The sequence below is a fragment of the Oculina patagonica genome, chromosome 7, assembly GCF_052425735.1.
Source record: "Oculina patagonica isolate OP01 chromosome 7, crgOcupat, whole genome shotgun sequence".
In the NCBI taxonomy this organism is placed as follows: domain Eukaryota; kingdom Metazoa; phylum Cnidaria; class Anthozoa; order Scleractinia; family Oculinidae; genus Oculina; species Oculina patagonica.
Window position 1 is genome coordinate 1378158 of NC_135764.1, and position 7201 is coordinate 1385358.

At 40.6% G+C, this 7201-nt stretch overlaps 1 pseudogene across 1 annotated transcript; it reads left to right on the forward strand.

Annotated features, from left to right (window-relative positions):
• Positions 1 to 2304: 2304 nt before the first annotated feature.
• Positions 2305 to 6856, forward strand: LOC144661325 (deoxyribonuclease-1-like; annotated as a pseudogene). The gene is made up of 8 exons (XR_013572254.1): positions 2305 to 2351; positions 3009 to 3097; positions 3735 to 3824; positions 4130 to 4245; positions 4836 to 5103; positions 5709 to 5805; positions 6113 to 6164; positions 6383 to 6856. The product of XR_013572254.1 is annotated as a deoxyribonuclease-1-like (transcript).
• Positions 6857 to 7201: the final 345 nt, after the last annotated feature.

Here is a 7201-nt window from a genome sequence, read left to right on the forward strand (position 1 = left end):
ACTCTCCAACATGACTGTTACGATGTGAAAATTCAAGATATCTTCTGTGCATTATTTGTATTTCTAGTGAAAGGGAAGCATTATTATTTACATAAAATGTCAACAATCCAGTGTATCTGATCATGTTGGCTGTTGTTTGCGCCAAGAAAACTGGGATCCTTTTCCGTTTATTTTTTTGTCGCTTGTTAAATTATCTATTTTACTATAAAATTGAGTGTACCATGTTTTTAGTTTTATGCAAGAAGTCATTTTGAAATTGAAATTTCGAAATTTAATTAAGAATAATGAACCACAGTAATGCAAATGATATATAATATGTTGATAATTATCTTGTGATTGTTGTCATTGTCGTGATCGTCTTAAACGGCTGTTTAAATTCAGTCGTTCTCAGATAACATAACTGTATCTGATCTCAACAGTGTTTTTCCTCCTCAGCTCAGGCCGTGCCACTACAATTGTAAGTATTTTCCAGCTTTCTAGGTGTTATTTTATAGTTTCAAATATGTGAATGTGTGTGTTTCCATGTGTTTCAATGCCGGTGCTGAATACAATAGCAGTTTGAATTTTGATGGCCATTTGGTAGTACGGTACGAGCTTAGGTCAACTCTTGTGCCTGCTTGTCATAATAATTTCCAAAATAGGGCAAAACCCAAAATACGAAGAGGCAAGGGACTAGGAAAATGTGTACATTGTAACGATGGTTCGTTATACCGACGTTCTGTTCTAACATATTTTACTGTTAATAACCGTTTGACCGGGCTGAAAAGCCTGTTTTATCGCTTATAGCACAGAGATTTATATGTCATATAGTTCGGCTGAACTTAAAATTTTTGTTCTGTATGATTTTTAGTTTGAAAATTTTCCGTTAGACTAGGAGGGCAGAAGTTGTAAAAACCGCCTTTCAAAGCGTGATTGTGTTTTTTCAAGTGCAACACACAAGGCACACAGGAGGTGTTAACGAACCGGCTCCGGCTGAGGCTAAAAATTTTATTTTTTTCCCTTCACGCCTTTCCCGAAGGTCAGTAACGACACCTAGAAAAAAAACTTAAGTTTCGTCCCTGCATAGATCTGCATAACATGCATGCTTCAGAACAGCCGATTTGTCGCTGGCACAGAGTTTTCGTGACGATATTACGATGTCTCACGCACGGATGATTCTACAAGAAAACCAGAAATAGCCCATCGGGGGCGGTTTTAATGTTTAGACCCTTTTATTTATAGACACAGTTGCTTACCGGTAATTTTTTTAGACACGGTTGTTCAAAGCGCGATTAAGCTAATCCAGGATTTGCGTGGATTTTGGGGGGGGGGGCCCCCCCCCCTGTCGTTAGCTTTAACGTCGACAAATCTCAAACTCCACAAAACATGGGCATTAAATCACTGTCATACGAGAGAAATGAAAAAAACCCTTTGATCAAACTTTAATCCTGGGTTAGTGCTAATCGGAGTTTCGAACAACCCAGCCAGAAGTTATTTATTCAACTGCAATGGAGCCCCAGGGGGGTACTCCGGGATCAAAGTGACGGGGATGATCGAATGGAGGCAAAACTCAGGACCCAAAAAAATCCCTAAGTCTCCCGACATTACCCAAAAAAATCCCTGGACCAAAAAAACGCCCAAAAAAATCCCTAGTCAAATTACCCCTAAATTGCCAAGGCCGCGCCAAGGCACTTAAGTTTGATTTTAATACCCAAAAAAATCCCCTATTTAAATCAAGTCACCCAAAAAAATACCTGCCAAATTCTCCTACCCAAAAAAATCCCGGAATCGAAAATTTCGACCCCCAAAAAATCCTTCGCACATCCCCGTCACTTGGATCCCGGAGTACCCCCCCCCCCTGGGAATGGAGCCCTGCCCTAGGACCATTAACGGTCACCATTTTGGCCTGAACAAACGCGTGGTAAATCTCTAATCTAAAAGAGAAAGAGCGCATCAAGAGTTCTTTCAATTCTATGCCACGTCAGCTCTACTTATTAGAGAGATTAAGCATGACGTTTATTTTTCCCGCGAACGGCAAAAATTCAACTTCTGCTGTCTGCCGTTTGGCGTTGGTACGCGGAAATGAGTAGTTTTGTGTTTGTCGTTAATGTGGGATTTTTTCACTAATTTTATGAGGGATTGATTTTAGAATTCGATAAAAAGGTAAAAAAATTAAATGCAAGCTCGCGTTTGCCGTTTGCCGCATAACGTCATGCTTAATGTCTCTCAGACTCTGCTGACACTGTGCGGTATTTCACTGATTCGACTAACCGAGATTGTGTCTTGCCTAGATCACTGCAAAAGATACCTTGAGGCATGTGTAAGTTGATGATATCGTGCCTTCTGGCTTTTGGGATGTTTCCAATATTATGGTAAGTGGATATTTTCGTATTAATCAATGAAATAATTGCTGCAAACAACTCTCTAAAAACACGTTGTAACATTAAAGCAAGAGAGACGCTCTGGTGATCTGAGGAAAGTTCAAAGGTAATGAGATTTGTTTCTAAAATTTCTTCTCCGATAAATTTTGCTTGATACAGCTCAATGTTAACCTTCTCAACGTTACACCTTTTGGAAAAGATACTAATTCAATCATCGCAAACTTTTCCCACCCAATAAATCGCGTTAAAAAGTTTGTTTGATGATTTACTTAAATAAGAACAGAAGAACTTTTATAAATATGCACTGAAGTATCTACAAGTAATAACAATCAAACTGTTTTTTTTTCTGATCTAAGCAAAACGCTTACCATCCCTAACACGCAAGAAGGGGAGCGTTGAAGATTGGCTTTGTTGGAGGGAAAAGGGGTGGAAATTCCAAAGTCGTACTCGTACTTGATCTCGTACTCGTAGTCAAATCTAAAGGTCGCTTATCACTCATAGACAAAGAGGGCGAATAGTTTATTTGTTTTAGTGCACAGGACAACGATCAGAAAATTATATTGCTTGGTATTTTTAAAACAAAATTCGATAGTAATTCAGTTTTCCCTGCAATATAAAAAGGGCTTTTGCTTTAATTTTTGTTTCCAGATTATTTTGAGGTATGACGTCATACTGATCCAGGAAATTCGTTCCATCAACGATGATCCAATCAACGAACTGCTCGCGGATGTTAACAGGTAAACCGATACTGACTCGTTCCCGTCTTCTCTCCTGAGAAAATTATAATACGCGGGGGATGATGGGAAGGAGGGAAGAGGGAGACTCTCTTCTCTGCGTCCTCGGGCCATCAGGTATCCTTCGCGCCTTACAATTTCTCCATGAGAGACCATTTTAAAAAGACGATTCAAAACTGATTAAAAAAGCACATTGGGCTCGATTGACTAAGGAGGACACGATTAGAGGAAAATCCTAGGACAAGACAACAAAGACTTGTCCAGAAAAGCGTGCAGTCTGTTCCGCCCAGTTGGTACTTAAGACTATACCTTAGTGTTGAGGTTGCTATAAGTATTTTGCGATCTAGGCGTGTAGTCAGAAAGGCTTTGTGACACTTGGCACTGTATTTATTGCACTGAAAATACCAAACTTGCGACTTGGGATTGACCCATAAAAATCTGACGCACGAAACTAAAATGAGCGCTGTCTATGAAATGTTGTTGAGTGTTGCATTGCATGAGAGTGAATGAAGAGTAATAAACTGCGATGTCGAAATAAATTTGTTTTTTAGCACCGCCACAGTTGCCACTAAAACTGTTATAGAACTGACTAAGTAGGCTCAATACACACAATACAAGATTTCTTTCTGGTCCATGGCAGATTTTCATCTCTCCCTGGGATCTACAAGATGGCGTTGAGTGTCAGGCTTGGACGCACAGTCAGCAAGGAGCAATATGCGTTTTTATACAGGTACGTGCAAAAAGGTCAGGGAGTGTAGGGTAAGGGAGAAATGATTGAGTAACAAAACAAGGTTCCAAGGATGACCTTGGATGTCCTTTACGTAGCTGGGAAGACTGGCCAAAACACTATCTCTCAAATAGGAATCATGTATCACCTTCTACAATATTTCAAATTCAAGAATGTGTATCTATTTTCCGTCAAGACCTCGCCGGTCATTGACGGTCGACATATCTCATGCATTTCAGGGTTGAGGTGCTTGCTGCGACTTGTAGCTGATAAAAGCCGTATTGACCGGTTTCTTTCTTCTTCATTAGGAGCGATAAGGTAACTCTTCAGGACAGCTATGTCTTTGACGATGGTGACGAAAGCACTAAAATGGATAAATTCCAACGAGAACCATTTATCGTTCGCTTCAAAGCACAGAACACGTGTAAGCTGAGTATTTTTGTGTTCATCTCTCAGTCAATCTTATGTTACTTCCTTTTGACAAAACGTACACCCACTCGAGGAGTTTGCGAATTTTAGTAGCAAATCAAAAATTATCGCGAACACTTCCCGGCATTATCGTTTGCAGTCCTTTACTGTTTCAATAGTTTTTTCACTTTCGGGTAGGCCTGGTAAGCAGTTAGAGACACGTTGTTGTTCTCTAGAGATTTCTTTTTTTTTTAACACGCGAGGGAGAGAGATCGGTCTGTAAGGGAGGTAACGAACGCCTAGCGTAACCTATATGTTGCTTCCCAGCAGAATGGCAAGCACTAGAACATTGGGGCAGAAAGTAAGGCGGGCTCGGGGCTTAGCATACTAAATAGTTAGAGATGCCACTGACAGAAAGGGTGAATCTATCCCCGACTGCCGCAAAACCGCGTGCTATACGTGCGCTTTACTTTAAGCTCCTATAGACCTCAAAGCAAAGAAAACAAAATAAAACAAAACAAAACATGAAATCAGGCAGTATAAAGAAAATTAAGACTTGATGTAATAAACTCTAAACACTTGTAAACCATCATTGTTTTCATATAGACGTGTCCGACTTCGCAATGGTCGCCATACACGCATCTCCATCAGAAGCAGTTCCCGAAATCGACCACTTAGTTGACGTTTATGACGACATTACACGAAGATGGAACTTGAATGACGTCATCATCTTAGGTGACTTGAACGCCGGCTGTAGTTATGTCATCAAGTCCGCCTGGGAGAAAATAAGGCTCGCCACAGACAGACGATTTTATTGGCTCTTTTCTGATCACGTGGATACTACCGTGGCAAAATCTGATTGCCCGTATGACAGGTACGTTAGCTCAATACCGAAGAGTGACTTTCTTCTGGTGACTTTCTTTGTTCATTTGTTTCTTTTTGTTTATAGCCTTCCCATTTCTTTTCAACTTTTGAGAACTGAAACATAACAAATTGCACTTTTTACGCGCGTTAGTTTCTTGCATCGGTGACTTAACGTCGCCTGCCAGTGAAGGACGACTTTAGTATATTTCAAAAGTTTGGAAATAATTTTAAGGCAAAGTACATAAAAATCTTCTTGTTATAGTGATTTACCGTAAGTAAGGGCTTCTATAAATTAAGTTTTCCACAAATAGCGTTAACACACAATGGTTAATATGTTGTACATTTTGAGTACTGACCTCATAAGCCTGTGAACAGGCTCCAGAGTGGGACAGGGCGAGAAAAAAACAAAAACAAAACAAATACGCGAGCAAAGCAGGCGGACAATTAATTTTAGGCCCAGCTCCACTTGGGAGCCTGTTCGCAAGCTATGACCTCATATGGTGATCCGGGCCTTGACAACGAAGAAAAGTATTGTTTTGAAGCGCACAATTGCTTTGCAATGCGATGGAAATCTTACCGCTTGTTCTGAATTTTAACGTGTTATTTCTCCTGCAGGATGGTGGTCTCTGGATACAACATGATAAGAGGAGTTTTCGCAGACAGTGCGAGTGTGTTTCGTTATGACGAGGCTTATGGACTTACTCAAGAACAGGTACACTTTTTCATTTCACCAGATGGTATATATTTTACACAGGGTGAAATCACCTAGGCTCAATTTACAGCCAAGCCTAGAAGACAAGATACCCTACTGTTGGCCATCTTCTAGTGGGGTGTGACGAATTCAATAGATGGGGGCGGGGCAATGTGGTTGGAAGTGGAGAGGGGTGTTAATGTTTGATCCGGCTTGTTAGAGCTCGGTAGCCAATCGGTGGGGCATTCTTAGAGTTTCCCTTCTTTGGTAAGTTTTTTGAGCGCACTAAACAAATGTTTTACTGTTGTCTTCATTACACTTATGGCAGGCTGAAGAAGTGAGCGACCATTGGCCTATTGAGATACAAATGAAAGATTACAGTAAGTAGTTTATAATTCATTTCGTGTGTAAGACTGAGAGACCTGAGAGAATGAAACCCAAAATTTAACGGGCAAAGCCATTTTAGTCACAAGTTGTCTTCTATTTTTTTGAATCTCTTTAAAGTCTTTGAAGTTTATCTCATAATTTTTCCATTTCTTTGCATGCAAAAGCACAAGTTTTGGTGATACAATGGTCATAATGTAATTTTTTCTTTAAGCTTACAGAGATGAAGAATTGTTCTTCCACGAGTCCATCCAAGCTCACCAACAGCGACAGCCGTATGCAGCCGGTGTCTAAATATTTCATTTTCTCACTGCGCTCTCCTACAAAAAACCCACTACTGTCCCAAGGTTTCTCTCTGAAAACAATTTACACGGCAAGTGGCAAAATTGACGAAATAACACTTGAAAAAGAAACGGATACAGTCGAATTGGCAGCTAGCGCTACCGAGGCTTTCCACAAGAATTACCCAACACTGGTCTCCGCCTCACAGGTAGCTGTAAGCAGACGGAAGATCTTCAAGATTGCACAGACTCAACATGCCGGATGCGTTGCGAAAAAATGCGAGACAACAGTTTATCAGATGCTCTCCAATAGTTGCAATGATGTGAAGGTGCCGACGATAAACTCGGTTCAACTCGTCTGTAGCGCATCACTCGGTTTGTGTAAAATAAATATTATAGCGGCTTAACATGTCAGTGGAGAGGTCTGTACTTCCCGCTTCTCGTACCGTTTACCCTTCTTTAGTGTTTCCCGCTTGTTAATCGGGCGGGGCCTGGGCCCGATTCATAATCTGTGTCAGATTTTGTCGTTTTTTTTTTGTCGGTAAATCGTTCCAGAACCTCGCGGCCCAGCCGATCCCTTGGTCACGGTCACGCAAGTTTTCATTACTTGCGAAATATTACGTTCAAATCGTACAAGTTTTAATGTTCACTCCCTGGAAGCTTTGTTACAAAATCATTCCCGTCTAATTTTACGAGTACTCTATGCTCTGTTAAACGCGAAATATATATATATTTTTGTGTCCGGCATTTAA